We start from the raw sequence: 22,778 nt of genomic DNA, 5'->3' as shown, positions 1-22,778 counted from the left end.
ATTCTCATAGAAGTCTCGGGAGGCGATGGGTTTATAGTAGGGTGAATACTAGCTGGCCGTATATTTTTAAATATTTTTAAAAAATTAAAATTTTTATTGCGATTCCGACCCCCAACTTAATTAAACTTATATATAATAAAATCTATTAATTAAAAAAATTAAAAAACTATCTGAGGTCGTTTTTGACATCAGAAACTAGCTTTAAATAACTTTACCGAAGGAAAATCCATGCACTACAACATTAGAACGATGAATGAAATTTGATATCAAACTCCCATTAAAAAACTATTAAAAAGCAATTAAGTGTGAAGCGTGTGTCATTAAAGATAATTAAAATCGCGATTAAATTTGTTCGCGCGGGAAAAAAATTTTGAAAAAATTTGGAGACTTAAAAAACATTCCAAAAATTCAAAAAAAAATTTCAAAAATGGTCTTAAGGACCGCATTTTATGTAATGCTATGTAACTTTCCCGAGATATCTCGGGATATGTCCTTAAGGGAATCTTTGACATTATTTAGATTAAATATTTGCTTTTTAATAGATTTTTGCATGAAAAATATGATGCTTTATTTCATGCTATTCTGATCAGTGGTTCCTGAGATATAGGCTAAATTAATGATTATTCTTATTTTTTGATGAATGTATATTGTAATAATTTAAAGGAATTCACAATCCTTAATGTCTAAAATAAATTGTTTACATTAATAGAAATATTTTCTTAACAATTATTATTTAAAATTCAGTAACATAAATTTATTTATAATTTTTAATCATAAACTATACAATGCCACCTTAAGAATATTATGATTCTAAAGTAAAATTATTATATTTCTAGAAAATATTTCTGAAAAATCATCAATATTATCACATATTAGTGAAAATTCATATGATTATTCTGAAGCAGTAAGTAATTAATGTATTATAAATTACTTTTTAAATGTAAATATTTTAATTATAAAAAAATTAAATTAGTAAGTAATGAAATATTACCAGTCAATTAATTATTATTCCATTTTTATAAAAATTATATGTTAACTCATAATATCACAATTTAATATTTTTTTATTATTGTATTATTAGTGAAAATGTAATTTTATCTGTTAGCAAAGAGAACTTTCTATTGTTTTGTTTGTTTGTTATTAATATAGATAATTTTATTCATACAATTTAATGTGCTTTTGAAAAGATATAACAAATTTTATGGTATGTTAGAAATGGATTATATAATAATATAGATTTTTTGAAATTATTGTTTATTGATGTAAATAATAATTCTAATGCAAAATTAAAACATATCATTTCAATGTTATATAATTTTGTTTGACTGAATCAATATTCTCTAAGAACTTTTTTCAGTAACAATTCACTTTACCTAGTGGTAGGATGCTACACTTCTTGTTTTATGCATACCATGATACTCATGCACTTATCTTCTCTCTGTATCAGTCTCACTGTACATTTGAAGTGTGCAGTCATTCATAGGGAGGAGAGAAGGATCATGCATGCTGAAGCTCATGCTTCAGAAACAGTAAAACTATCTTTGTTGTTGAGATATCTCCAACTTTCTTTAAAATATTACTTGTAACCTCAATAATAATTTTCTATAGATAAAAGAAAATAAGATTTTCATAACTAGTATAATACATTCTATAGACAAAATAATGACACATTCTTAAAAGAAAGCATTGAATTTGCTTGTCAGTGACTCAGTGGAATAAACAAACTGGTCAAAAAACTATGTCAATCAACTTTGGATTTAAAATTAAAAGCTGAATTTAACTGAGTTTGTGATATATATATTTGATATATATTGATTAAGTGTTCACTTTATATTAAAATCATATAAATACGATTTTGTAATGATCATTAAGAGAACATTTTTCCCATAATAGTTATAAATATTTAATTTTTAGATGACTTCTATAAATATTTAACATTATAAACTTCTTAAAACTGATCATTAGTACTTTTCATATATAAAAATAAGCTTTTTAATAAGCAAAAGTTCAACATGCTATAAAAAAAACTGGCTACATCATAAAATCCAATCTTTTGATATAATACAGTATAATCTTATTTTTTATGTCAGTGACAAACAGTTCAGGTCAATCCTTGGATGCATAGTAGTAATTCTGGCTATTAATACTTTAATCTCATGCAATAAATAACAATGAATTTGACTCTTAAATCAGCAAACCATTCTACTCCAGCAACTGACATGCTAAACACAGAGAACTAATGAATACTACTCACCATGTAATATCCTGAGTTGCATCATTTTTCTCAAGTAGTATATTCACCATGCTGTGATAAAATTTTGCTCTCTATATTCAGAAATGCTGAACTAAAATCTTATTCAGTAGAGTAAAAACATAATTAAAATGTTTTAAACGTATTTTAAAGTTTTTAAATTAATTGTAAATAGTTGTACAAGTATATAGGCAAACATCTGGGACTAAGTACAGCACAAATTTACACAGAATTCCATTTTACTTAGTATCTGTTGACATGAAACCCCACATAAAACAAGATCATACTGTAGTTTTATTTTTTGAAGTTTTTATATATTATCTAATTAATTTTAATATTGTATATCATATTTTTGTCACACCCTTTTAATAACAAATTCTTTTAATTTTCCAGCAATCATTCAAGAAATATAATCTAAGACCACGTAAAAGTAAACATATGAAAGAATCTTTTATTAAACAAGAAACATTTCCTACAAAAAAGTGTGTGTGACTGTAAATATTATGTAGAAAGATTATGTAATTTTTTATTTCACTTGTATAGATTTTCTTAGTATATTTTATTCACATTTTTTTTATTTGATTTAGTATATAATATGTGATGTGATGATTTAACTTTACTGTACAGAAATAAATTACAAATATTTAATTAATTTACTGTTGAAAACCAGGTGTTCTGTAAGAAAATACTAACTGGGAGCATATTTCCATTAATTTAAATGGAAAAAAATTATAATGTATTACAATATCAACTAATATGCTAAAACATAAATAAAACATATAAGTTAAGTAACAAATCATATTATTTGGTGATTGATAACAGTTTCTGTGTATGTAGTAACATATACTAGTACAGTTTCTATGCCACAACCATAAATATTATATTTACAGCATGGCACAGCAAATAGCATACAACAATAAAGAAATTTTTTTGTAGTAAACTATTACTCACTAATTGAGGTGAAGACTTAAAGCTTCAAGAAAACACTCTTTCCAAAACATCTACAAATGATTCTGATACAAGGCACATTCAATAGAAAACTGGAAAAGTGCCATAAAAAATTGGGAGGATGAGCAATAGTATAGTAATTTTGACACACAAAACTTCCAAGTCAGAGGCAACAGTAACTGTGACTGGCAACACTATTGATGTGTAAAGATGTAAGATCATGGACTGACATAATGCCTCTCCAGCAGTGCATGAAGCAAGAGCAGTGTAATGTTGTCCAATTTTTGACAAAACTCAATCAACATCCATTGGCACATGAAGGTACTGTACATTAAGGAGATGACCACATGAGTTGTACACAAGTGTACAAGTAGAGTTCTAAGGTTCCAAAAATAGCCAGTTTTGTGGAAGATTCTCAATGGCATTCATTGTGGTCCCAGCCATAGAGGATCTTCCACAGAACTGTGGCTGTTTTTGGAACCTTAGAACTCAAGTTGCACACAACTGTACAAATAATGTAATTATCTTCTTGCCTGCATGTGCAAATGTATGTCAATTGGTTTTTGTCAAAAGATTGGACAATACTACACTGCTCTTGCTTCATGAACTGCTGGAGAAGCATTGCCATTTTATTGGTCTATTGTCTTTTGTTCTTGCACATCAATAGTGTCATCAGTCACAGTTACTGTTACCTCTGGCTTGAAAGTTTTATGTCAAAATTACTATGCTTTTGCTCATTCTCCCAACTTTTAATGGCACTTTTTTGGTCTTCTATTATGTATGCCTCTTGTACATTCCAAATAAAATTGGAGACAAATTGAAACACTATGTAAGTTTTATTGAAATGTATTCATATCTACGAAGTTGGAGTTTAAAAATCAAGAGATGTTCTATTAGAAAAAATATTAACATGGAAGATGTTCTATGAAGAATGCCTGTATTTTGGAAGTAAACTAAGCATTTTAAAATTAGATTTAATTTAGTTTGCTTTTGTTTTTGTCTTTCAATAATCATCTAAATGCAGAGTAGATGATGATTAAAAAAAAAGAATGAAGAATCACAGATGATGATTGAAGCAAATTCAATTAAAAATTAAATGAGAAATTATTTATTGTGACATTGTCCAATGCTGGGCTGCAAATTTTAATCATTTTTTAAATTTATTTAATTTAAAATATATGCTCTCCACCTCAAATTAATGTTGAAGTGTCTTGCCCCTGTAACTCATACTTTTCTGTTAGCAATAGAGTCGTTCCAGTCATCTAGTAACTGCTTTCAGGGGAAGTTTTGAATTGAAATAATGTGACTTCCAGTTTGCATCGAAAGTTCGTATATAGTTAATTGGGCCCTCCTGTCCTAAGGCTTCCATATCTGATCTAGTCTTTCATCTAACTCTGTTCTCTAGATTAAGGAAAGAGGGATGGATGACAGTGAGATTTAATCTACAATTTTTTCAAATTTCAGCCCAACAAGCACAATTGAATAAGAGAAAATATTTTAAATATTTTAGCATATATAATTTTTAAAACATTTTTTTTCTTATCTATTTAAAATATATGTATAATTTTTTAAAAGAATATCTAATGATTAAATTTGTTAAAGTCAGAGTTATATTTCTTTCTGGTGAATAAAGGAAGTTGGAAATGAATGCTTTTTTATTCCTTTGGAAATGACTGGGTCATTTCTTCTGCTGTCATTTTGCTGCATAATGTACAAATACCACCATACACAAATATGTAAATATTTTGTGTGTGAAACAAGCAACACTCCCATTCCTCCAGGTATTCTCAGTGCTTGTTCACATTTCACACCAGGAGAATACAAACAAGTGGTTGTAAGTGGAGATATCATTCTTTGGGGAAAACATCTTTACCTGGAGTGATGTTACGTTAGTTATTCTTTGTAGTTTTTGACAACAAATCTTTATTATAAATAAAAGTTCATTAGTAGACTGATTGAAATATGACAAAATTAAGTTCTGAGATTACTGTTATTTAGAAAATAAAAATGTGTTAAATTAATGCTGAAGATTAGAAAAATTCTTCATTTTTTGATATTTTAGAGCAGCGATTCCCAACCCGGGGTACGCGTAATCCTGGAGGTACGCGATAGGTTGTTTAGGGGTACAGAAAAAAAGTTATATTATTTTTTCTGCCATAATAACTATTATGTAACACAAATTAATATTATTAAAACATTATTAGGTAAAAAATGTTCCTTGCAACAATCACAAACTTTGCATTTCAAAATGCAAAAATAGAAATAAAAACTTATGCTGCCAATTGTACAATGCAACAGATCAATAAATGTTGTGCAGTCGGTCAATGGTAGTGGGCATACCATTATGTGTGATTAGTGATTATGCTATGGACTTTTGATGGTGGGTGTGTTACCATTATTATTATTATCTCTCAACAATATCCCCACGTGTTGTTTGAAAAAAGTATTGTTTTGTTTATAAAAAGTATTTTTTATTATTAGCAAGGAAAAGGACATAGCTAGTTTCTCCAGATTTTCTCTACAAGTTGTAATTTTGTTCATTATTTATTCAGTATTTTTATTAATTTTTTATTGATAGGACTATGTCTTGTTTATAAAATCGTACTGCCTGCTGTGTTACCAGCTTAGAGGTATGAAGGAGTACATGTAAAAAGTTGCAATTTGGCACAAAGTATTAGGTGCCCTAATCATGCGCGCATAAAAAAAACCAGACTTGTAGGTACTCGGGACCGAAAACAGTCAAAATAAAATTCAAAATGGCGACACTCTCTACAAACAGGCAGTGCGAGATTTGCGCATGCGTTGCTCGTTGGTAAGTTACAAATGCCACGGGGGTACGCTAATGAAAAATGGTTGGGAACCACTGCTATATAGCCTAAAAACTATTATTTGCTATATTTAAAATAAATGATTATCTTTCAACTTCAGAAAGTTTATACTTTTATAATAAAAGTGAAGGATTATATCCTGTAAATGTTGCTAATTTTAACTTTCTTAATTTTAATACGAATCATAACAAAAATTTTCATAATTATAATGAAAAGGTTGTTTTATCATTATAAATGAACTTACTGAATGCTAAAAATAATTTTATTTTACATTTTTAATTTAAAATATAATTTTCTTTACATATTAAACTGTTTTGCCAACTACAGATTTTGATTTAAAATAGCCGATCAAGCCGGCCGGGTGGAAACCGTAATTGACACTTGTCTTTTGTAGAATGGAACCTGACGCATCGAATCGATCCTGACACTTCCTAATAAATAAATAAATCACTGAGATACACAGGTATTAGAAATAAATAAAATTATCTTGCAATCAATTAAATTTGCTTTTTTTCTATCAATTTAAATAATTTAATACCTTTATCCTTTACCCTTAAAAGCATTGCATATAAAGGACTGCTACAGTCCTTTATATGCAATGCTTTTTGATGATGATTTTTCTTTCTTTTGGAAGTTTTTTCAAATATTTGGGAATTATTACATTATTTTGGAAAGGAGGTTTAGGATAGTTATAGAGAAAAGACGGTTTAAGACTAAAACCTCCTCTCACTCATAACCATCATATTTTTTGCTTCCTTGTATTTTTAAATGACGAATACCTTTTCCCTTACTTATGAAGTAACCAGATCAATGCAGTTATAATATGTAGAACACTTTTTTTTTTTTACTCTCCGCCCTGTGGGCACTAAGAGGGCCTCTTAAAGCAGGCCCATTATGGGTTCGGCCAGGCCCACAATGGGGCGACCGGGTTGTGAGGGACGGGGCCTGACAAATCCGAACGGACCACGCCTCGAAAAATTCCTGGGGATTCTTTGACCCGTCCGGATCGATCCCGGGTCCCCCACAGATGTAGGCTGCCACCTTGACTGCTCGGCCAAGGCTTAATGTTCGTTTCTGTACCAATCATTAAATTGTACTTAATGGTATTTTCCACTTCATATTTCTTTTTCCATTCCTTAAAATCACTAAATGCAATAAATGTCTGATTATAATTAGAAATAGTAATATCGATATCGTGTATCTAGCTGAAGTGTGACAATATTTCATCTTTTATATGAAATTTACCCGAAAACACGCTATTTAAATAATTTAATATCTTTATGATTCCTGCTACAGTCTTTTATATGCTTTGCTTTAATATGTCTATTTAAACTTTGTTTATGATTATATTTCAAATTACATTTTATACGATGGACAATCCACTATGTATTAGCAAAATATTTTTTCGCCGTCAACCATAAACAAAACTGACACAAATTCCGTTGCCATGATTGGAGCCGTTCGCCGTAGCGGCATAATTTAGAACTAATGCTCTCTCTGGAGCTAGACTCTTGTATACGTCACTCATCGTTCAGGAAATGTTCAGTAACTATCGTGTCGTTTGCTAAATTCAACAGTGCTGCAACATTTAAAACGAAATCGTTGCTAATAAGATCGCTGCATGTAAAGCGAACATCCAATTTGAGACTATAATTTACGGGTCTCGGAAATTGCTTTTTTCACTTTATCAAGCTGGCTGCGTTCATGGATGGACTCGTGAAGATTGATAATTCTTGATTATGACGTTACTTTTCAATCTGTTAAATCAAGAGTTCCCAAATTGGTCCATATCGACCCCGTGGGGTCGATTTGAACTTTCTAGGGTCGATAATTTCAATAAAAAAATTGGGTGTCAACGACAGCAAAAATAGACGCCCTTACCACTGCTATATGTTACTTCAAAATATCTATGATTTCAATACGTACTTAATTAATATCGAGTACTGTACAAGTTTATTAATTGAATAAGTAAAGTAAATGTCTAGAGCAGGGGTTCTCAACCCTTTTTTTACCCATGGACCCCTTTTCCTCTTAATTTTTTTTTTGTGGAGTCCCATACATTGCACAGAAAAGAAAACCTTATATTTTTTTCGTTACATTGTTTCAAATTGGAAAAATCTTTTAATACTGAAGCTCTGAATTTCAGAAAAAGTAACTACTGTATTTATGAACTAGCACTTTTAAAACCTCTGTTTGTTTAGTTATGGCAACGAAACACTTGGGCGATCTGCCTATGGGGATGGCTTCCGGGAGGTCTTTTTAGGGGAAATTGGCTCCTACCGTGTTTCCCCGAAAATAAGACAGTGTCTTATATTAATTTTTGCTCTGAAAAATGCGCTAGGTCTTATTTTTAGGGAATGTCTTATTTTTTCCAGGAAGAAGAATTCACATTTATTATTGAACAAAAAAATTCCCAAGTCGAACTTAGACGAGAGTGACGTATATCCGATGTGTCGAACTGTCGCCTTTTTATAGCGTCGATGACCAATTAGTGCTTACTGAACCGTAGCACTATGCAAAGGTCATGTGGGGTCACCAATTAGCCATCACCAGCCGTAACGTTATGCAAATCTGTGATTCCCAAGCCATAGTCTTATGCAAATCAAGCCGTGTGGCGTAATTGTCTGCTGACCAATCAGTGGCTATACTTTCAAAAAGCCAACGGCCACTTTCAACCATCTGTCGATGACCGTTACGACTAAAAAAGAACTTCGCTAGGTCTTACTTTCAGGGGGAGATCTTATATTTCGCAATTCAGCAAAATCTGTGCTAGGTCTTATTTTCTGCGGATGTCTTATTTTCGGGGAAACACGGTATTTAGGCGTTACAGACGTGGAGAAAACCCGGAAAACTCCACGCGGCCAGCCTGTCCGAGCGAGGCGCGAACTCACGACCGAATTCCCAGTGTTCAGGGTACGAAGACCGCTAGGGAGGGAGGCTATAAATTTTCCACTTTGTTCCAGATCTTGAAGATTATGGAGAAAGGCTATAAACTTATAGCCTCCCTCCATAATCTTCAAGATCTGGAACAAACTGAGCAAAACGTTCAGAAATGTCACTGTCAAGTAACACGACGCTGATGGTATAAGATTCTCTTAATAGACCCCAGTTTTATAATTTCTTTGACCTTTGTCAATGAGATATATATGCCGTTTACGTATTCAATATTTTAAATAATTTATATTTAAACCTTGTGCAAGAAATGAGTAATAAATAAATTGACAATATACTGTATATACTGTAGAAATTTAATTTTCAGTAAAACAATTGTTCTGAATTACCCTATAGAGTATAGACCACTAAAATATCACCATGAACCCCAATTCGGAATTTTTTCAGTGGACCCCCGGTAATGTTACATGGACCCCAGTTGAACCCTTGGTCTAGAGGGTCGACGGTTTTAAAAGTTTTTGGTAAAGGTGTCTGCGGCCGAAAAAATTTGGGAACTCTTGTCTATATGTATAAAAATGAATGTATGTGTGTCTGTGTGTGTGTGTGTCCTTCATGCATTGCCACACCGTTTATCCGATTGCAGTGAAACTTTGGAAGTTATTTAATATACTCTGGCGAAGGTTTGTGGCATAGTACGATTGCCATAAAACTTTGGAAAGTTTTTTTAATACACTCCCGCGAAGTACATTTATCCTACGATAGATGGCGCGCGTTTACACGAGCATTCGCGCACAGTGTGTCCGATCGATTTCAAATTGTGAAGACCATTTCCCCCCTTAAAAAAAATATCTCTATATATGCATTTGTGAACTGTTATTTACGATATTTATAATAATTTTTGTTTAATCACTTTATTTCAACTTTTTTTTTTTTGCTAATTATGTATTCGCTCGAGCTTCGTTAAAACCTTAACTGTACCCCGAACAACAACCGAAGTTGTAGGAAGAAATTCGCGTATTTTACCGATCTAGGTATCCCCCCTTTTCCAAATTTTAATATCGACTCAAAATAATTTAAAAAGACAAATTACAATAAAACGGTTTATTATCCAACTCTCAGAAATTTCACAACGTGCCAAGGAAGAAAGGAAGGAGCAATTAAATAATGAAAATTATAAAGGATTTAAAAATATATATAAAAATGGGGAATATCGCACTTCTGACAATCGCAGCGAGTGTGTGAGCTAAATTTGGAAAATCCGTGCTTCTCGCATGGACAACTGTATGTGGCCGGCTCACGCGTCGAAAAACCTTCCGATTTATTCGTGTACACACCAGAGGGAAAAACAAAAAATATCGTGTATCCACAAACACTCCAATAAATAAATAGAATTGAAACGACACTTTGAAATGTTTTTCCCATGAAAATGAATAATAATAATAAGTTTCAATAAAAATAATAAAATGTAAATTGAATTTTATCATAACGAGTTTGCTTGAATTTCCTTTCTTCTGAGATCGCAGCAATGCGCGACGGATAAGCTAGTGTTAAATAATAAAAACTAAATACGTAAGAATTTAAACGCTTGTTCGATGACTGTTGTTGTTGATCTTAATCCAAAATTTAAATACTTTTGCATTCTAGTTAAATCTTTATAGTTAAACGTACTGTCAATGTTCCTTGGCGTAAGGAACATTGTTAAAAGAGTACGTTTACATCTATTAACATTAAATAACTCGTCGAACAGTGAGATTGTAGCCAACTTTACAAAAGCCTTGTTGTTTCTCATCGCTGTACCATTTGGTGTTGTAAAATTATTTCAGTAGACCTTTATAACGCGGGTTCCTATAACGGGGATTCCTATAACGCGGCTAAAAAATTGCGACAATATTCGTATAAAGACGCTAAAAGGGACGCGTAAAACGTCATCGCGGACGAGCAGCCGAACTACTTTCCGCCGTCCAGCGTCACGCTACGGAGAGTTTAGGAGGGTAAATTGAGTTTACTATCGTCTGTACAGTATTATATATAAATTAGGTACCGTACATATAATTATATATAAATTAGGTACTGTATATATAATGTGAGGACCCAACCGAGGTCCGAATCATGTAAATCGCGATATTCCTATGTTTAAATAATAACGATAGATTAAATATGAGAGGGGGAGGAAAATCCCATAATTTAAACAACGCGGCACAAAATGTAGACAACGAGTCTCGGATGACTCCAACACGTGTTAAACGAACTGTCAATGTCAGAATGAAAAGTTATAAGTCAGAGACAAGTGGTCATATGCAGGTAGAACTTTGACCCCAGCACTCATAAACAGTCAATCTAGGGAAACAATTTCTGAAAAGAGGGAAAGATTTAAGAGAGATAAATCATTGCATATGATCGTTCGAGTACCCAGATGACAGAAATCGCGAGTTGCGGAGTTAAATTATGAGCGCGAATCTTGCAATTTTGTCAACAATCCCCAAAAACAATCGACAGAAAGGCGGCGAGCAGACACCTGGAATCGGACCTTTCCCGTGACCCGAGTCGGTCTCGGTCTTCCCCAAAACAAAAGAGAGACCAATCGGGAAGGGAGGAAGGGGACGAGGGGCCAATCAGAAGTCCGAATAGTGGGAGAAAAAACTATAAAAATCCGAAAATCAAGGTCGGGGGGTCTCCTCCGTAGTCCACAAAAGGTCGTGATTTAAATTGTCGTGTGTCGTTGCCAAGAACTTTGGACTCCACCGCTTCCTCCTTCCGATCGTCCGCCTTGCTCAGTGACCTCATCTCGTCCGCCCCGGGGCCAGACAGACGCCGAAGTCCTCGCCTCTCCGAATCTTCGACGAGAAGAACCCTAATGAAGGACTGTCGATGTAAGCATAAATGTTAACAAATAAACAGCTTTCTTGTGTAAAACACTTGTCATCATTTGCCTCCTCCGTCACAGCCCACATACAACCTTCTCTTAGGTTCATCCTGACGCGGGATTAATAGATCCCACCTAGGAGACGGCAACCTTACAGAAGTGCCGTGAAATGGGTTTCAAGTCCTCTATCTCCACCGGGTCGGCTACCTTACACCTAACTTTAAAGATGTTTATGCGTGCAAAAGTTTTAGATTTCGAATAACGATAAAGAAACTAAACGAATGCGCTTTAATTAGAATAAATGTAAAAAAGACAGATGATAAATCGAAATCGTATGATACGTTATGTGCATGGGCATAGCGAGGGGGCCTGGGTGGGCAACGCCCCCCCAGTTAACCTGGTGCCCACCCCAGAAAATCACAGCCGAAAAAGTGTTGAGCCGATTTGCAAAATGAAATAAAAGATTGAAGCTGAAAATTCTGAATCCTAAAAAAAAATAAAATAAAAGGTCAACGGCTCTCTGTACCCAATGTTATGATTATGAATTTTCATTGTAATGAATAATAATTTGAAATAATTCAATTTTGTGTCAGGTTGGCCTCTACTAGGCCCCCATAACAAAACTCTGGCTANAAAAAAAATAAAAAAAAAAAAAAAAAAAAAAAAAATCAACGGCCCCCTGTGCCCAATTTTATGATTAAAGGAAGCTTCATATTTTATGTGTTAAGTTATTGTCGATTCTTATGGAATTTTCATTTTAATGAACAATAATTTGAAATAATTCAATTTTGTGTCAGATTGGCCTGTACTAGGCCCCCATAACAAAACTCTGGCTATGCCCATGGTTATGTGCCAGATGAATTCTCTTTACGTGCCACAGGTTCGCTACCCCTGGTCTAGACCCTTGTAGCAGAAGGCAACATACCGCTCTGAATCGAACGGGCCGGAAAACTTCAGGAATTTTTCGAGAGATGGTCCGTCCGGGTATGTCGGATCCTTATTTCACCACACCGGCTGCCTCATTACGGGTTCGGGCCAGGCCCATAGGGCGGGAAGACTGAAAAAAAGCCCACATATAAGCAAATATTATTTTTAAGAAATTCAATTAATCCAAGTTTTTTAAAAACAGTTTGAGCAGAATTTTTGAATTAAAAAAAGTGCGAAATTGAGTATTTTTGTGTTTCAGCTGGTCTATGATTAATTCGATACAGCGTATACGTTTCCTGATTCTGATTAAGATAGTCATAATTAATAAATCCGACTAATTTATACCGAAATAATTTTAATTATTATTATTATTTTTTTATTAAATTTAAGCAAAATACGAGCCGACCAAAGTAATAACGACGTGAAAAATTTCTCAATATCGTGTTAAAATGAATAAATAATTGCAAAATAAAATTTAGTTTTATTAAAAACCTTATTAAAAATATAGTAAACAATGTTTATTGCTTCATACAAACCTTCAATTAATTTCATACATAGCAATTAATTTTTCATAAAATCTTGATTAGAAAGCGCAAAGAATGTCAGATAAATAAAACTTAATCTACATATATGTTTCATAATTTTCTAAAATTATAATCGAAGGTAAACGTATGATATAATTTCATTATAAGGAGAAATATTCATGATTTCCTGTTACGCTTCCTGTAAAATGGCGGCCGTTATCAGTTGGAGTTGCCGAATGTAGAATTTTGTAGGATATATCTGTTGTCCCTGTGTAAAATTATTTATTTCATGCGATACATTCCAAGAAGATTCATTAAGTCAAGTTTTATATGTAATTGAAATCATTTTTTCCCTTTATAAACAGGTGAGAAATTGATTAATTTTGATATACGGTATTTAAAACGTGTTTTTGGGTTAACTTGTTAAGAGTTTGTGTGTGTAATAGTAAGGGAAATATCGTTTTTAATTGAGTTTCAACAGGAATTGAGTTTATAAATTAACTTTCATTTTAATATCTGACAATATATCCGTGTTAATCATAAACGGTTATAAATTATATTGCAGTTTTATTGTTACGCGTGGAAATTTATCTGTGTTAAATTGTATTTCTTATCCATTTTTAGCAGATTTGAGATTTTTAAAAAAACTTTTTGAGTGTATACATCTTAAATATTCGAGCTGTATAATTAAGATTTGTTAGGTTATAATTTATAACGGTATAAGCTTATTTCCGTTCTTTATTGGTTAGGAAAATAATCAGAAAAATTATTTTTGTAAATTTATAATATAAATTAGTCAAGTTTTTCACATTTTTGCAATTTATTCTGGTTTTTAGAAACAAACTGTTTTGGGAAATGAACAAAAATGTAGATTAATCTCTGAAATAATTTTTGAATTNCAACAACAGATCCGTCACTTGGAACTTTCGGGAGAAGAAGCCGTCGCATCCTCGAATTTCCGGGGTTTTATCTGTTTTCTTTCAGATTCCCCTTTCCGATTGGTCTCTCCTCGTCACCTGATGACAATTCGAAACCTTTCGAGGGCGCGGGAGAGGTCAAAATCGAAGTTTAATTTGATCTCCCACCGGAAATGATCGACGGACTTACATTCTTCTATTGTTTAAAAGTCTTCTATTGTCTAGCGTCGCGTTTTCATATCATAAAAATCTATTTCTAACTAATATATTTTTTTTCTAAAACAATTATTTTCTGCGAATTTTAGTGAGGGTTCGGACCTGTCCAGAGCCTCACAGAGCTCCCCGCCATTTTAAAATGTAACGGAATAACGACATTTTAGCTGGCAGCTCTGGTAGTTGTCAGTCCCTTCTCCCTTTGTTTGCCAAGTGAGGTAACAGTGACACTTGCCTGAGAACTATTTTTCTCTGGCACGCGTTCGGTTTCGTGTTACAAAGTTCTTTTTTTCGATACATTATTTCAGAGGTATAGAAATCGTTTACAATTCATCGAAATGTTCGCGTAACATCACGTCTGTTTATAAGATTGATTACAACCACTCAAATAACAATCACGGTCATCGAATAACATTTTAACAACTTAAAAGCTCGACAAATATTTTCTAAAACTTGTTTTTTTTTTCGTTTTTAGACTGAGCAATTCACATAATTCATAAATAATTCACAAAATTCTATTAAAGCCTAAAAGAGGGACAACCTTTTATCTGTCACGCTTAGAAAATGCACGTAAAAGTTTCCTTAGGTGCCGTCACTTCCGGTACATGGAGTGTTGACCTAACTTCGAGTTACGTACTTTTGTTGCTGGCGCTATCTCCTTGTTCAAAATTCCAGGGAAAATTTGATGAAGTATTTTTCCGATTATTTGAATCAACTCGATATCTGAGTGTCGGTTCTTTGAACAAGTAACAACTTTGTCATCTCTTGGATGCAGTCAGTCACAAATCAAGGTCACTGTTCTAAGTCTACGATTCCCAGAATCGATTTGTTGATTAAAAATTAATTCGGAATTCGGAAGTGATTTCGGACTGTTATCAATTGAACAAGTGACAGTTTTCTGTCATTGGTTTTCTTCCAAAGCAGATTACCGCAAATCAAGGTCCTCATTCAACTTCATGTTTTGTTTTACTTCCATTCTATACTCCGCTTCACAATGGTGCATTTAAGCCAGTTTTTGGTTGTGACTGATATAATTATTTTTTCATATAAATTTTTGGATGAGGGAAATTTTCCTAAAATTTGAACCATATGAATTACTCTATCTTTAACCAACGTTCGTCACAGGAAAACTCGATCGCGACAATTCTGTTTTTCTTTCAAAACGCGAGTTTTCTTACCATAACAAAATACTGTTTCAATAATACAAGTACAAGCAATATTCTGCAACGAATTACAATCAAAATTTTCGTTTAAACACAATCGGATCACATGTTTCTTCATGGTGATCATCTCATGTCGGAACTTTTTCTGGGAAATACCATTGACAAATTCCAATTCGCGACAAACATATATCCTGTCGATTAATGCAGGTTCAAACCAAATTACATATTTACTTCTAAACAAAATTTTCACCGAAGAACACATTGTTCTGTCCTTATTATCGGGTTGTATCATCCGTTATCTACAATCAAGTAACATTGACATTATCAATTCACGACAAATAATTTGTATTACTTTTCTTATTTCGAAACATTTTCATTTAAGGTGACCTCTGTTCTCTTTAACAAAAGAGAAAGAGCTCTCCTTTTACAGTTTATACTTTATTTGATCCGAGTTGGCAGCAATAATCTGTTTCGACCTTCGGTTTGGGGAAATGACGTAGTTACGTCGTAAACAGTGTCATCTTAGGTTCTGTCTTCCGAAGGGAACCTTATGCTACTACTCTTTGGACTTTATGATTTTTTTGTTCTCACTTTCCTCTTTTTTTTTCACTCGCGTGCAATTATATACCTCTTATTATTTAAAAGATCACGTTTCGTCGCGCTGTATTATTCTTAAATTTTAAAGTCGTTTGTGTTTTCCTTTTTCTGTTAATCTCACAGAAGGGTGCAAAATTTTCGCTCCTACAATCACCAAAAAAGCCAGTGATTTCATGCGGATTATTTGAGTTTTAATGCGCGTTTCTACTTTCCTATTTTCACAAAATATAACAGCTACTTTATAATTTCTTCTCGCTGTTTCTACAAAGTCTTCTATTCATTTCTTCTAATTAAAATATTCGCTCGCTCGCTTTTAAAACGGATCAGACTCACAGAATAGCGCAAAAAAGTGATTCTCTGCTTCCTCGTATGGATACTCATAAGCAAGTGTTTCGCGCCAATTATAACTTTTTTTTTTCTACATCGCATAATCCTTTTTCTGGATTTACAGAATTTATTCTATATTTCTATTAGTCCGTCTATTTTTACGGATTATTCGATATATTTTCTAAAATTATCTTATCAATTTTTTTCTCAAATTCTTATATAATTCTACTTATTCTAATTTTTGCGAATTCGCATATATATTTTTCTATAAACTGTTCTATTCGTATAAGTTTATATGTATCTCTACTATTTTGTAAGAGATCGCTTTGGCAGAACAATTGTTTGCTTAGCTAAATTGCCAAAACAAAACTGAGAACTCGATTAGATAATTGATTATCCTAATCTGCCATTCTCCTGCCGCAAATTAAAACTATGCATGCAAATTTTTTTTTCTACGCCTATGCTTCTATTCTAGGTTTATTTTATCTCTCTAAATCTATGTTTCTAAATCTATATCGAAATCTAAATTGCTCATCGGTCGTTTGCGTCCACGACGTTCGATGATCTAATTCTAACGCGTTTGATCAGCAGCACGCCCAATCTCCTAGGGAAATTGTCCATTTCTCCAAAGGTCAAAGAACACGAGTGGGCTGCCACTTAAATTACATAATCACGACGAAGCATCAGTCTCTGTCTTCATTGTTCGTGCTCCCTGAGCTCCAAAAATGAATTTTGGCCTCAGCTTCCTCACCAAGTAGGGAGTGCGGATGATGAGGTATGGGGCAACCTCATCTTCCTCAAAACATCCCACTTCTGACACCAATGTGGGGCCGAGGGGGGGGGAGAAATTTAAAAAACTTTCAAGGAACGATAATATGTGATATGTATCGTCATCGTCTCCCTTGCCATTTGGATTGCCGAGCGGTAACAATCAATGACATTTGGAAGCAGTTGAGTCAGAGATAGATGCTTCGTTTACAAACAACACAACCGTTTATTAAACACGAAAGAAGCTTACAAGATTACTGTGATCTTGGAAGTTCTGCGGCGGCTGCGGCCTCTGGGGCTTCCTCTCCTTTCCAAGATAGTCCCATTTTGAAGGAGTGTCCCTTGTTCGCGAATGAACCATTCCATCACGTCTCGACGACTCCGGGACGATGCGGTCGACTTCCGTTGATGGAAAGATGTCGATCCGAGGTCGGGAGATGGAGACGAAGATAGGTGCGAGACACACACAACAACAGATCCGTCACTTGGAACTTTCGGGTGAAGAAGCCGTCGCGTCCTCGAATTTCCGGGGTTTTATCTGTTTTCTCTCAGATTCCCCTTTCTGATTGGTCTCTCCTCATCACCTGATGACAATTCGAAACCTTTCGAGGGCGCGGGAGAGGTCAAAAGCGAAGTTTAATTTGATCTCCCACCGGAAATGATCGACGGACTTACATTCTTCTATTGTTTAAAAGTCTTCTATTGTCTAGTGTCGCGTTTTCATATCATAAAAATCTATTTTTAACTAATATATTTTTTTTCTAAAACAATTATTTTCCGCGAATTTTAGTGAGGGTTCGGACCTGTCCAGAGCCTCACATATACATTCCCACTGTTGTCCATCTGTCTTTCCTTAATGTCAAGAACGAAGTTAGATAGATAAAAAACAAGACCAGATCTGGAAACCTTAGGATCAGGAGGCTTCAATTAACTATATAAGAACATCCAATGCAAACCAGAAGTCATGTTATTTCACTAATTTGAGGCGGGGAGCATATATTTTAAATTAAATAAATTAAAAATATGAATAAAATTGCAGCTTGGCATTGTGATGATGTCACAATAAATAATTGCTTGTTTACAATAAAATTCCATTAACCTGGAATCTGGCATGCCGGCAAACCTAATAAACTGGCATATCTAGCTTGTCATTGGGGGTTATTAATACAATGTTCTTTACCATCATCATTCACAACTTCTGATATAAACATTATGGAAACCAAGGAAGACTGAAGTGGCATTATGGTGTGCTGGTAAAACCAGTTAGCTTGTGAATTTTTTAAAGACATTAGTGCATGGGTTTGATATGAGAAGCAGAAATATTTAGCACACTTGGAATCAATAATTATCACAGAAACAGCTATAGTATATTACTGTTCATGTACTTTGTACTTTGATAATTAAGAGTTCACTGCATTTATACACAATAAAAGTGTACAAAGCACAAAGTGAGAATAGTGTTTTCATTTCAAGCCAACCAAGGGTAGGAATAGCCTGGAAAAATTAAAATNGTATCATTTTAAGTATCTAGGAACACGTTTTTCTTCTTCTGGTGCATATAATCATCATTTCGATTTAATAGCCAAAGACATAGAATAAGACAGACTATATGCTTACTCTACAAAAACGAATGAGGCTAAGTTCTATGAGCAGTATCTTTAAACTTTTTACACTTTTATTGGTTCTAAGATGACTTATTTATTTCCGGTCTGGAGACTGGGATTTCTGTCTAAACTAGTGTGGTGATTCTGTAGCGATACGTGATGGGTTCCACGAACAGACCGACACAAAATAAAAGAAACGAATTAAATAAAATAAAATCCGGTTCCCTTTTATTATCGCCAGAAAGAATCGAAGCAGATTCTTTATGGATCCCAACTTCTCAAGTACAAACACTTGTACAGGCTTGCCGTCTATTACAACAAAATTATCACGTGCTATACGTGCCCCGACAATCAAGCGCGTGTAGATCTAAAAAACTAGAACTTAACCTACTCATAACTATCGAAAGAAAGATTAGATAGGAGAGAAGATAGAACAAGACAGAAATACCCGGGGTTCCTTTCCTAACGTACGTATAATACTGGGGTGAGACACCACTCTTTGTGTTCGTCGTGACTCCTTTGGTTGTAAGCGTCCTTTCTTTTCCTTGCACTACGTGTCCCTTCTTGACTTTCCGTAACACACTCACTTCACGCACTCTCACGCTGCTCGAGGACGATCCTTTCTACCACCTTGCTCTCTCTCGTGCTGGTACAAGAATGAGTTCCCTTTCCTTCCTGCAAGACCCCCTGGGTCTTCCTCCTATTGTTCACCGGGCTTTTCTTCGAAATGGTAATCCCACCCCGAGGGTAAGCGGATTAGAAGGGAAAATTTAGAAAATAATCAAGATAAAGAACAAAAGAGTTTCTAAGACTAACTTATATTACATAGAAAACTATAAATTATATGGCCGATGGCCACACTAGAAAAAGTACAGATGAAATATTTCAAGAGACTTTTTAAAATAGAATGTTCAGTTTCAAGATCTGCAGTTCATCTTGAATTGGGAACACCTCCGTTGGAATTGAAATTTGTCAAGGCTATTTTTCTGTTTTGGTCAAAAGTTATGGAGTTCCTCGNTTCAAGAGACTTTTTAAAATAGAATGTTCAGTTTCAAGATCTGCAGTTCATCTTGAATTGGGAAGACCTCCGTTGGAATTGAAATTTGTCAAGGCTATTTTTCTGTTTTGGTCAAAAGTTATGGAGTTCCTCGTATGATTTGTGCCAAATTACTAATAATGTTTTGTTAACAGCAGTCAAATTTGATAAGAAAAGTTGGCTTACTTCAGTTAAGAATATTTTTGAAAGCTTGGGTTACTCCTTTTTGTTTTCAACTTGACCAGCTTCATTGTTGAGAACTTACTTAAATGCAATAATTCAAACTAGGTCAGACCAGCTATGGAATCAGGATATATTGTCTACTTCAGCTAAATGAGTTAATTTGTCTGAAACACATTTGGGTTGGTGTACAGCAAATTACTTAAACTGTGAGACTAATTTTTCCACAAAAAGCCTCATTATACAACTTAGACTTAATAGATTTCGGATTCTGTTAATCAGCTACTGGATAAATATATCAAGAGAAAAGTTTTTTAGTTATTACAGTAGTAAAGAGGAAGAGAATCTCTTAATTCACTTGTTTGGTTCTTGTCAAGTGATATATCATCTAAAATGTCTTGTACTAGGAGATTTCAGGTACAGTAGAGTCCCGAAAACTTGGCACTCGATAACCCGGCAATCCGGATAACTCAGCGCAAGCTGTTATCCTCCCTTTTTTCTGCAAACAATGTTGGTCAAGGTCTTATCCAGAACTTAAAGAAAATTAAACTATTGGATGTTGTTTGCTGGGTGGCAGACGCCTGGAACAAGTTAGAATCATTAATACTAGTTTATTCCTGGCAAAAACTCCTTGATCACGAGGGAAATAAGTTCGTTGAGCATGATGATGCAGAAAATGTAAACTTACTCAACCTCCTGAAAGAGTTCCTGGATGTGCAGAAGTCGATGAAAATGATGTTGAACAGTAGTTCCAGAACGATACCAAGTAAGACATTATGTTGGATGCAGAAATTATTGCTGCTGTCACAGTTAGTGAAAAAATGCCAGAAAATGATGATGATGTTGATGTTGAGGACTCCACTGTACAAGCTCCTAAAATATCACATAGTGAGGGACTAAAGGCTGTCAAAACCGCCCTTCAGTATTTTGAGCAAGGTGCGTCGGTAATGGACTTACTGTTCCTTCATCGTCTTTGTGATGAAGCAGCAAAACACAGAGTGCATTGTGGAAGACAACAGGACATTACATATTTCTTTACAAAAAAAGTAGTCAGTTTTTGCAAAGTCAGCTAGTTAATTTTTATGCCTCATAAAGTATTTTTCTGAGGTCTGTCTTATCAGGTAAATTACTGTACACTGTGTATTCATTAATTTTCATTTTCATGTAGTAAAGACTCTGTGCCTTCATAAAGTACGTACTTTTCCTTTGTTTAAAGGTATTTGGGCAGTTTATTCTGTTGTATTCTCAAGCAAACAATACATACAAGTACAGTACAGTACAGTATTTTCTGAGGAAACACTTGTACTTATTCTTTTTTAACCCCATTCCGGATAACCTGGCATTTTCACAAACTCTGCCACCCTTCGGTCCACATTAGGTCGAGTTTTCGGGACTCTACTGTATAATCATTTGAAAAATGAGGACATGTCAAAAATTACTTTATTTAAGATCTTCTCCTTCTTTTCTAAATCTTTAGAATTTTTGCAATAAATTATTAAAATATACTTTGTATATTAATTAAATAACATTACTGTATATAACCAAATTGTTCCCCCATTGTAAGAAATAATAATTTAATTTAATGTTTTTTAATTTAAATTAAGTCTTTAAATAGAAAATGTTTACACTTTAGATGACAGATTATTAGATTAGTTTGTGAAAGTTCACTAGTTCACGTACATCATCTAGCAGCTGTTTTTTACATTTTTTGTATTAGATTAAAAAATCTCACATTTGATAGATTTTGAAAAATGATTTTTGATTTTATGATCTAATATCAAAAATACAAATTTTGTGCTAAAATGACAATCTGAAATTGAGAGGTGTGATTAGACTTCTATACTTTCAATATTAAAAAGAATTGTCAATGAAGTTTAAAAACCAACTTAATTTATTATTAAAAAATTACCAATAAAACTTATTGAGAATTATAAATAAACTTACAATTTTAAATGATTATTATATTATATTATCAAATTCATTAACCGCTGTTACATCAGTATGTTCAGTTTAACTCATTTGGCAAATATTGGATCAGTTTGATAAAAAGTTGGCAATTCAAATCCATCATCTGGTAAATGTTTTCATATTTTTAATACTTACTGTTATTTTTGTTAATAATTTGTATTATGTATTCTTGAATGTGAAATATTCAAACTTGAGATACATTTAATTATATTAGAAATGACAGTTTTAAATAATTTCTCATATTTGTAAACAAATATTAAAACATTTTGAAGATTTAATACAGTATATGAAGATAATATATACCAGGGGTGGCCAACCTGCGGCTCTTTGAAGGATTATATGTGGCTCTCGATAAATGTACCCGAGTTCCCTTTTCATTTTTCTGTTATTATATTTTAAAAAATTATTATCATTCCTTATGTGTTTCAAAATGTCTTTTAAATTACTAACAACAAATATGAAAGATTAAGTGCAACGTTGTAACAAATTTCATTTCCGTCCAAGTTAAGAATGATATGACTCATGGAAAACTGCGCGAACGAACATAAACAGTGGCGTAATCGTCCGTTATCGACCGACTGCAGATCGATTTTGAATTTGTAAACTGTCATTGCAATGGACAGCTGACATTGTGCTCTGGAAGAAACAATTTGTATTACTCTTGCTACGAATATAATTTGTAATCTGGAATTTTTTGCATACCTTTTTAATACGTATTTAATTGCGGCTCGCGAAAAATTTCAAATTTTGAAAAATGGCTCGGACTATCAAG

General features: G+C 33.5%; 1 protein-coding gene across 2 annotated transcripts in view; it reads left to right on the top strand.

Annotated features, from left to right (window-relative positions):
• The window catches only part of LOC111620158 (serine/threonine-protein kinase pak-1-like), a 42,889-nt gene that overhangs the window by 3,212 nt on the left and 16,899 nt on the right, over positions 1-22,778 (top strand). The window contains exon 2 of one of the 2 annotated variants that reach the window (XM_023362028.1): positions 837-904. The gene's annotated coding sequence lies outside the window, so the exon portion shown is untranslated. Of the gene's footprint in view, positions 1-836; positions 905-13,343; positions 13,599-22,778 lie in introns of those variants that run through there. The other variant, XM_023362027.1, reaches the window with a different exon arrangement.

This window comes from Centruroides sculpturatus, unplaced genomic scaffold, assembly GCF_000671375.1.
Source record: "Centruroides sculpturatus isolate CEXI.00-Female unplaced genomic scaffold, Cexi_2.0 scaffold202, whole genome shotgun sequence".
Lineage (NCBI taxonomy): Eukaryota > Metazoa > Arthropoda > Arachnida > Scorpiones > Buthidae > Centruroides > Centruroides sculpturatus.
This window is presented reverse-complemented; position numbering and strand designations above follow the sequence as displayed.